This window comes from Pimephales promelas, chromosome 4, assembly GCF_988280905.1.
Source record: "Pimephales promelas chromosome 4, fPimPro1.hap1.1, whole genome shotgun sequence".
Lineage (NCBI taxonomy): Eukaryota > Metazoa > Chordata > Actinopteri > Cypriniformes > Leuciscidae > Pimephales > Pimephales promelas.
Genome location: NC_142772.1, coordinates 17,867,382 through 17,877,820, shown reverse-complemented (window position 1 = coordinate 17,877,820; position 10,439 = coordinate 17,867,382). Strand labels below are relative to the sequence as shown.

Below are 10,439 nucleotides of genomic sequence, written 5' to 3'. Positions count from 1 at the left end.
TATATATATATATAAACATTAAAAATTAATGCAAGTAAGAAATTTACATTAGCCATGGTTATACTTGTGCAGTGATATCTTCCAAAAGTCGATTTTTTTTTTGCATTTTTTCTCTATATGGTGTTAAAATGGCAACTATATTGTAAATACCCTCAATTTTGTTAAGCTTGCATATGTGAATTTAAAACAAGTGTGTTACAAATAGCCCCACATTAGATTGAGCCCTGCTCTTACCCCTACATTAAAAGAAGTACACAAAATGTTACATAAAAAAAAAATGCAAGCTATAAGTTCATTGCAATTTGGTTTTGACTACTTTAAATTTGACCGAAAATCAATTAAAACCAAGTAAAAAATGTCAGAAATGACAAATTAAGTGAATGGACACAAAGATGTGCACAAAACTAGGCCACAATAGCGCTTGTTTTCCTCAACTTTATTATTATGTTTTTCCATCACAGTTGTTGCTAGGAGACTATTGAACCTAAACCAAAAAATCTTGAGCTGCAGCGATGATGGGTAGGCCTATGTGTCCTCATAAAGTGCTCTTAGTGGGAATTGATAATGTTATATAAGATGCTAATTTGCCCCTCTCTAATTTCTTTCTGTTTGAACTGGGCTTTAAGTTTGTTATGTTCTCCCTTTTGCGGTAACAAGCAATAAGACCCCATAGTGACAAAAGAGCCACGATGAAGGTGTTTTTGCTGCTTTTTTTTCTTTGTTTAAAATTATCTGCTCATCTGTAGATCATACACATCTTATTCCGCAAAGGCCTCATTGTTATTCACCCTGAATCACTTTTCATTGCATGATTTTGCATAAATTATCTAATTACACAAGGCAGCTTCTCTGTAACGCACTGCTTTCACACATTCACTCATGCCAACTTGCAGTTTTTTTTTTTTTTTCCTTTTTTCACTCCTTGAGGTATACGATGTATCTAGTCGACCTACAGATGGGAAAAGGAGTGGGATAATGACGTCTTCGGCTGTTTTAGAGGGTACATTGTACTCTTGGGAGGTAGAGCAATTTTCCAGATTCAGTGATTGTCAAGCACCTAAAGGGTTTAAGCCGAGCCGCCTTTCTTTAATTTACATAGCAAAAAAAAAAAAAAAAAAAAAAGAAAAACGCTCGATTTCAAATTGAAAAGCGTGACTTTCTCCCTTCTTTTCCTTCTCAGGACAATGAGATGTAAATTACATCATTCCGGGCATTGGGCTGATGACAATGTGAAATGACAATGGGATCAGGAGCATTAGAGTTATTTCATTCAATGGTTGTTTGAAGCTGACCAAAGGGAACGGAAATCATATTTCCTGTTTCAATATTGAATTAATAACCAGGCAGATGGAGGAACACACATATCAAATCTATTTTGATGGCATATTGTGTTCTCAGGCCCTGATTTATTAACTTAATGAGAACATTATGGAAAATTGGGTAACACTTTACAATAAGGTTCATTAGTTAACATTAGTTATTAGTTAGCATGCACTAATGATGAACAGCACTTATTAATCTTTGTAAACGTCAATTTCAATATTTACTAATACTTTATTAAAATCTTGTTAACCTTAGTTAATGTGCTGTGAACTAACATGAAAAAAACAATGAACAGCTTTATTTTTATTAACTAACATCAACGAAGATTAACACATACTGTTACAAATGTATTGCTCATGGTATATGCTCATGGTCATGTTAGTTAATACATTAACTATTGTTAACTAATGAACCTTATTGTAAAGTGTTACCGAAAATTGAATAAAAGACATCTACATTTTTAACCTTAAGTATTAACCTTTTCAATGTTATTAAAATCACATATTGGTTCATTTTTGCTTGGATGGGGTTGCTTTTATCTTCGCTCTGCACTTCAAGTGGAACAATAAGCTACTGTGATGATTGAAAGCGAAAGACAACAAGTGAGAGGCGCTTGGCTATTTGTCTCCTCTCAGCTGTGAGCACAGCTTTCCATTTTCACACAAATCCCACTGCGATTGCAATCTCCCACTGACGCTGCCATCCACTCACGTTTGGTGCCGGTGTAAATGCTGTTTCTGCTGTGTGTGGCGTCTGAAATCCCAGGAGAGCTCTGCTTCAGTCCCATGCTATGCGGAAAGACAGACCGACCCATTCTTTATGTTCATAATTTTGCATCTTTTTAACCTTGCATGGAAGTTCCTGTCACGGCGTCTGTGCAACAGCATGCTGAGTGAAGCAGGGCTCAGCGTGAACGCCATGTGGCCCTTTCTTCCTTTGACATCTCTTCCAACACACCCACTCTCCTCTTCACCCAGCAAAGGACATCTCACCCTTCCCTCGCCTTCTCCTTCATTCCAGTGTCCTCATTAAACTGACAGCTACGCAGTCCTCTATCATTATGTTGGGTTCTGTTTTAGGATATGTTGTTAAAAGTGTAAAACAAAATAATTTTTTTTTTGAAATATGTCATTATTTACTCAACTTTCCCTGGTTAAACAGACAAGGCTTAAGATAGTTCCAGACTATAATGCATGTTTGAGCTGTTTTAACTGAAACCAACTTGCACTGACATATCTTAAAATATGTCATTGTCATTGTCTTGTCTCAACATGCACACCAGTAATGCCTTTTTTTTCTAAGGCATGTTTATAAAGGCCATTGCACACTGAGTCCGAAATTCGCATTATTTGGGCACAATATATACACAATAACAGCCTAGCTGTTCTGTCATCCCAGACCGGTGCCAGCGCTTCCACCGGGCCACGCGCGTGTGTGTGTTTGTGTGTGTGTCCATACCTGGTCCATACCAGACACACAGCCAGTCTCCGTTCAGAATCGATTGGTTCACGGAAATTGGTGGTCTTGTTTTTAATATGTGGCTCCAGAATCGCTAGCAAAGCATCAAACTATCCCACTGACATTCTTAGGTAAATTTTGAATCGCTCAGGATAAATTCGCAACTCCTTGATAAGGTGGAACTCTCCTGCCTCGGCGCAATTTCAGGATTGGATGGACGTAATATTTTCTCTTTCTTCTCTTTTCAATATGAGAGAGGGCAAAAATCATCCTCACTGCTTGACGAATCCATTTGGTATTTTTGCGTTTTTTCCCCCAAACGTTTAATAAATACGCAACGGACTCGGTGTGCAAGGTTTCTATGCGTGACGAATTTTTAGGCTGACGAACACGAAAATACGCATACGAAAATTTCATACTCAGTGTGCAATGGCCTTAAAAGATACTTAAATGTCCTAAATGAATCAAAGCCTAGTCCTGGCTTAAGGTGGGGTAAGCGATAATTGAAAAACGCTGTTTGAAAGTTGGTCAGACAGACACAGAAGACACAACAACAAACCTGTAGCCAATCAGCATTAGCCGCCAATCATATGACAGTGGAGGAGAGAGAACGAGCAAGAGGGAGATTTGAAGAAAGACTGTAGAAAGAGAGATGGCTGAGAGACATTATAAAAGATAAAAGCTCATAAGAATATCGCTGGAAAATGAAGGGATGTTATCAGGAAACAGCTTTAGGACTGTGTTAATTTTAGAAAAGCCTTCCAGCGTTGGAGAGAGCTAGATGGGAAGGCCTGAAAACAGATGGGGAGGTTGCTTTGATTCAACTCCATACGTAAGTAACACTGGGTTTTCGTGTCATTGTTTGTCTGGAGCTGCTGTACTGTTGGCAACCAACAACGAACCCCCTGTTTGTATTTACTCTTGTGTGTATGTAAAATGTGTGTCTGCTTCCTTGTCGTTTGTTCATCAACTTCGCTTTATTTTTCATGAAGCGTTATTTTGTTTGGCTTCTGCTACGATAAATGGACATTCACTTTTGCATTGCGTGAGTAACGGAAGCCAGCCAGTGAGAGTTATTGAACTGAAAGTCATCAAATGGTGATTATGACTGCCACAATCCTTAGAGTGCAGGAAAGGTTACATCACATTTTACCAGCTTGTCAGTGAGTGATTACACTTCACCCTGGGTTTAGCAGTCTTACTCTTAATCTTTTCATTAATTGGAAAATGTTATGTTCAAGCAGGCATTGTCTCAATGTATTAATACCAAACTGCAATGTGCATTGAAAAAGTTAACTACATACTCAGAAAAAAGAAAAGAACATAAAATAAAAGAGAAAAGAAAGCTTTAGCATAAGTTCTACCAGGAGGACACTAATAATATGTTAAAGGGCGCCTAAAGCGTCAGATATTGAAGCATGTCCAAATGCTTCCCAAGGCGTCAGTTAAGTGACGCCTTGGGGGTGAGAATGGGCTGTGTAAACGCTTGGTTTTTATGGGCGTCTCGCACTGCGACTTGAAAGTAAACACCCACTGCTTTGAGTGGATAACAGTCTTGTACATTACAATAAGTTTCAACTCACTCGTCGATGCACTTGGGGGAAATTGTTTTGAAAACATCCAATGTTGTAAAATGGCAACCGGAAGGATTCGCCCATACATGTTCGACATTGTGCGTTGCACAATTCCTGTCACAGCACAGCACCGTTCTTTACTCTTAATCGGTCTGCAAATCCAGTCTTGTTTACAAAACAGTCCTCAGTGAAATGAAGCGAACAGACAGACAATGTTTTACCTCATCAGCTGGAACGTCATTAAAAATAAAGTTTATCCATGCAGTCCTATTGGAATCCAGAAGAAGCTTATGCAATGACTGTTTTCTTCCACAACCAGGCACTGCACAATATTTTGTATTGCTAGGTAGCTCGATTCAGTTTGTCATCACAAGGTAGTCCTCTATGTTTTTTAGCTATGCGTGTAATTTGTGAATCTGTGGGCGGGGCTAACCCAGCTGTGTTGAAGTAGGCGTTAATCTTCTTCTGCTGGGGTGGGGTTTTATCCTCTTTGACGTCATAGTTCCCCACTTTGAAAAAGAGTCGTTTGCTGAGGCTGGTGTCAATAAAACTAACTGTTTTTCCTGGTTTTACCAAACTTGGTAAAACCAGGAAAAATAACTTTTAAACCTCCTGTTTTTTTTTCCTGGCACCACACCATGCATCTAGACACTTCCTTCCTGGATCAGGGAATAGCTTCCTTGCCGTGACAATACCTGGGTTTAGATGATGTGATAGACCTGGTCTGCCTGTCTGCCTGCTCCTGCTGAGTTGGTTTGCATCTGTAAGCTGTGTATATCTTTCTGTTTTGAATCATTATTTACTATCATTTCCTGTTGTTTATACTGCTAAATATAACTTACTCAATATTGCGTATTAACCGGACATCGCTAGTTTCAATCTAAATCGTTGCTAGCACAACACACGCTAGCCTCTTAGTGTGCCATCCATGCACTCTTTATTTATTTATTTTACTCGTGCCTTTTACAAATCCATTAAACAATTGTGATGAGTATCAGTCAGTCAAACAAAAGAGTTATGTCATCTTCTCTTATTGGCACTTGCACTTCATGTAATATGTATATCATAGTGTTCTCTGTCAGCACAGGATTTACATGTGATAAATGGAGGGAGATAGTCAGGCTGACAGAGAAGATTTCAGAACTTGAGACACGCATCCAAACTTTAACTGAGGTTAATTGTAAGAGTGCATGGGCTTTAGATACTGCTTTGAAAGCGACTAGCTTAGTGAACACCATACATTGTTCGGTTCTGGCTGTAGTAGACCCCGTGCAGCTGAGCAATTGGGTGACTGCGAGACGCTGTAGTCACGGGACAAAACATCGCTCTTCCGTTCCGATTACAACATCAAACAGGTTATCAGTGAAACACCCATTGTGAGAATTCTATTGTATGTGCACTAGTTGGCAATTCTATAACACTAATAGAGATATAGAGAATGAACATAGTAATAGTAAAACACTAATGAAAATAGAAACACCAGCTACCATGTTTGCCACATGTTTGCCGGGAGCCAGAGCACCTGGCATCAAAGTAAATTTAAAAGTTCTGGTTAATGCTAATTGTAAATTATCTAAGATTATCATTCACGTAGGCACTAATGATGTTGGACTTTGCCAGACGGAGATCACTAAAATTAACATTAAAGAGGTGAGTGAACCCGCTAGTACGATGTCAGGCACTGTAATTTGCTCTTGCCCCCTTCCTGTTCGAAGAAGTGATCAGATGGCTAGTAGACTGTCCTCATTCAGTGGCTGGCTGTGTAAGTGGTGTCCACAAAATAACATAGAATGAATGGACAATTGGAAAAGTTTTTGGGGCAGACCTGACCTGTTGAAGAGAATGGTATTTATCCCTCATGGGATGGTGCTGCTCTTCTCTCTAGTAATATGGCACATGGTCTTCAAGGAGACTCAATGGAGCTCAAACATGACAATCTAGGGCTCAGGTCAGGAAGTATACAGTCCGGCTAAACCGACCATTTGCTAGCTGTCTCACGTCACTGGGGTCAGATAAATCCCATCATGTAGAGACTCTTTCACCTGGATATCATCATACTGTATAAAGGCCATGTTTGCTCCCCCAATTAGGAAATACAAAAAACTTCAGAATCCATCTAAGGGTAAAATTTTAATTGATGTTCAACAAATAAAAAAATAGATATAATACAAATGAACAAATGATAAATCTCGGGTTTCTGAATATTCAATCCCTTACTTCAAAAGCACTTATTGTTAATTATATGATTACAGACTAAAGGCCCCTTAGGCCCTTAAAAGAGCAGCCAGAAAAATGGAGCACAACTGGAAAAAACAAAACTAGAGGTATTTCGCATTTCAAGGAAAGAGAGCACAACTGCATACAGAGACAACTTAAAGGGATAGTTCACTTTGAAATTAATTTTTGGTATGTTTTAGCTTACCTCAAGGGCATCTTGGGTCTTTTTTCCCCACAGTATTATCAATTTTGATATTTTTAGGTCAAACCGTTCTTGTCTGTCAATCGTATAATGGAGTTTTATGGGGTTCACCCTGGGTTTACCTGAAAAGCATGCACAGAGAAGTCCAAATTACATATTATTTAATGACTCGTAAATGTAAAAAAGCTATTAAAATAGCTATATTTCACGTTTCTTCTCCATCAGGCATCTTTCTTGGATTTTACTCTACATGCACCTGTGACAGTTTAATGCCAACTTTAAACACATTAAATTTATCATATGGACAGAAAATAACAAACAATTTAAGGCTCATGAATGAATGGAGCAGTAGGCACATCATTGAGACTTTTTGATTTCTGTCTATCACTGACTTGGCAAGTTGTATGGTCCACATTGCACCAGCGGTTTGGAAGATGGATGGATGGATTGCGGTTGTGGGCGCCATCATCTACTAAGACGCATGAATTCATTTGGCATGACCCTTACAGTGCATTATTGGTATTCTCAAGCTGTTAAGCGAAGGGCTGCATTTAACTGCACTTTAAGACATACACTCGCAAACCTCCCTAAGCAGGGGAATCCCCACCACCATTTTGAAGTGCATTCAAAGTTTGTCAAGTGGGCGAGAGAAGTGTATTTGGACAGACACTTGACCCTTTGATTTTAACAGAGGGACCGAGTCTACCCTTCAGGCAGATTCATAGACCCCAATGCAGCATGGTTTTACATCATAGCAGATTAATTTGCCTCCACCCCACACAACTCTAGTGTATGATACTGGAGTTACTTTGAAATTTAGAAATTTACCACATAGCTACCTGAGTCTGACTGTTGTAGTTTATTGTATTGTTATCAGTTTCATTTGTTGTAATGGTAATTATTATTTTTTTCCAACAGGCCAAGCATCCACACATATAGAAAGTTGTGTAAAACAAATTATCTGTAAAAAAAAAAAAAAAACACCCCCAGTCAATAAGAAATCTGCTCCAATGTGGATTCCAATTGATCAAGGGCTTGGGGTATTCCACTTAAACACATTGCAGAACTTCCGCCATGTGGTGAGCACTTATACATTGCAAGCAATCATGTACATTCGAGTGAATGAGATGGAGGGAAGTTCAATAATACAAGTAAAATAATACAAATTTGGACATAAATGCAGCCCAAGTCCAATTTTTAAATAGTTAAGGACTGTTTGGGCCCTATCTTGCCCCCAGCACAATTGACTTTGTACACCGACAGGGAATGAACTTGTGCTCCCGGGGGTGGTCCAACGAAAAGAGGAGGTGTGTTAGGCTTCGTCGAAAACGTTCCCTGCTAATTTGCAGTTCCAGAAAAAGGTTTTGGCGTGTTATTCGGATGGTATTGTAAGGGCGAATGCTTGGCCATAATGTAGTGTCTGCACAATGCGCATACACTTTGCTTCTCTCATCTACACAGATGCAGCATTTTTTGCAAATCATACATAATTACAAGTAAAATTGTAAAACCCTATAAAAAAAATTGGGCCTGACAAATCTGGCGTTATAATATCAATCCATCATGGAACAAGAGTGCCTGCTCTTAAAGGGAATGTGAGAAGACGCTCTCATTGGCTTATTGCACGTTACACCCAAAACACACCTATGAGTAATTCAGCTACTTCAGACCAACCCATTTTAGATTTGCGATCCATAGATAATTTGCGATCCATAGATAATCTGCCCACAAAGTTACTTGCATTTCACGTTTGATATTTGCGTTTCAGATTGTTAAAATAGGGCCCTTTATATGTACAAAAATGTATTGAACAATAAATTAATATCTCAACTTGCATTTTAGACATGGTATTGCCATTTCTTTGTCTATATTTCTTTGCTACAATCTCTGAGCTATACAATCAATGAATTCAAGGAATCAGGTGAGTAAACGATTCAATGACTTACTCGTAAAGAGTAAAATAGTTTTTGAACAAATCAATTGAATTCATCAGTTGAATTCAACATCGGTTGATTCAACTACTCCCTCAAAGGTGCAATATGCATACATTTTTAGTTATTTTGTTTGTGAGCACAACCAGAGTCCTGCACGTGGACGGCTACCCGACAGATGAACTGCTAATTTTGATGTAACGGATGAAATAACATTTACGTTGTCATTCATTGGTTGCGAGTCCAATAGCCAACAGACTATTTTGACTCAATTCAGTAGCCACTCACTTGGAATCCGCAACTGATTTCAAGCGGTCTCATGCTTATTTTTGTCCGCGCTCTATAGTCTGAAGACCATCAAATGTTTATAATGTTTCAACGTGGTTTAGCGTTGAGCACAGCAGCGTTTGCGCACTGCCAGCATTAAGTTGACAGCTTCAGTCCTTAAGAGAGGCCTATTTGCATGCTTCCTATACAATCTATTCTTAATTTGAATTAAAGTTTTATTTTTATGCTGCTTAGAGGACCTACATCCCACGAGTGAATCCCTGATAAAATACCTATTATGAAGATAAAGGCTCATTTGGCCATTTTCTTCTAATTTAAGGAGACCTCTAAGCATCAGTAAATGGTCTATTTATGCACATTTGTTCAAAATAGCCTGCATGGGCAGATTGCTCACATTTAAGCAAAAGTTTTTGTTGTGCTTTCTCAAAAAAAAAAAAAAAAAAAAAAAAAATTCACCATTCAATTATCACCATGTGCTTCCACATGTTTATTTTTCTTGGAAATGGATCAACTCAGAATGCCATGTTGGTGTTTAATGTGGATGCGGTTCAGGTCTCGGCCTTTATGTCAAACGGTTTGGGTACGGAATTAAATTATGCTGCTGTCAGATAATGGGTCGGGTGTTCTGTAAAATACTGCAGGGTGTGGGGCGTGTGTGGGGTTAAGAAACAGGACCCTGTATCCTGGCTCGTCAACCTGTTGGCTCCACCTTGGCTCCTCCCTCCTTTGGCTTCACTTAGGACCATCGCCTTTACGGCTCCACTAGGCTCCCTTGTCCCTCTGGTGCCACCTTGGTCAGAAATCTCCCTGTGCCAAAGACTTATGGGCCTTCAGCTGTGCTTCATCCTTCCACCCCTCCGGCCCCACCTTGGTCCTCAGTCCCACCGGCTCTGCTTCAGTCCTCTGTCATCCTGGCGTCATGTCAGGATTATGTTTTCTTCTGGTTAGTTTCCTTGTGTTTTGGTTTGGTTCTGTTTCTGTTCCTGCATTTGTATGTTAACATAGGGTGCTTCTCATTTCTTATTTTAGCATCCTTGTTACCTTTCCTCGCTTCCTTTCCTTTCCTTTCCACCCTCTGCAAGATACGAGGGAAGGTTGCAAGGAAAGAAAAGGAGGACGGAGAAATCTACTGAAACCTTTTTTGTTATACATTTGGATACTTGATCACTTGAGCAGCGTCATCAGCAGCGCTCAAAGGAGCTGCACTTATATGTTGTGGAAGTTTGTTTATTTAAGTAATTCGTAATAAATAATAATAAGGCAAGATTGCCTGTTGAAATATGTGAGATGTGTGGTTTATATACAAAATAAAATGATTGTGAAGGGGGAGGGGAATTTATACGTGCATCACATTCAGACGGTCATGACTTCTCTGGAAGCCTCCTCACTCCTTGACAATGAGAGAATTGAGATGTCCTTCAAGATGGCTGACCTTGATTGGTTTCC

At 39.2% G+C, this 10,439-nt stretch overlaps 1 pseudogene; it reads left to right on the top strand.

Annotated features, from left to right (window-relative positions):
- Nucleotides 1–5,372: 5,372 nt before the first annotated feature.
- On the top strand, nucleotides 5,373–10,126 carry LOC148981673 (uncharacterized; annotated as a pseudogene).
- Nucleotides 10,127–10,439: the final 313 nt, after the last annotated feature.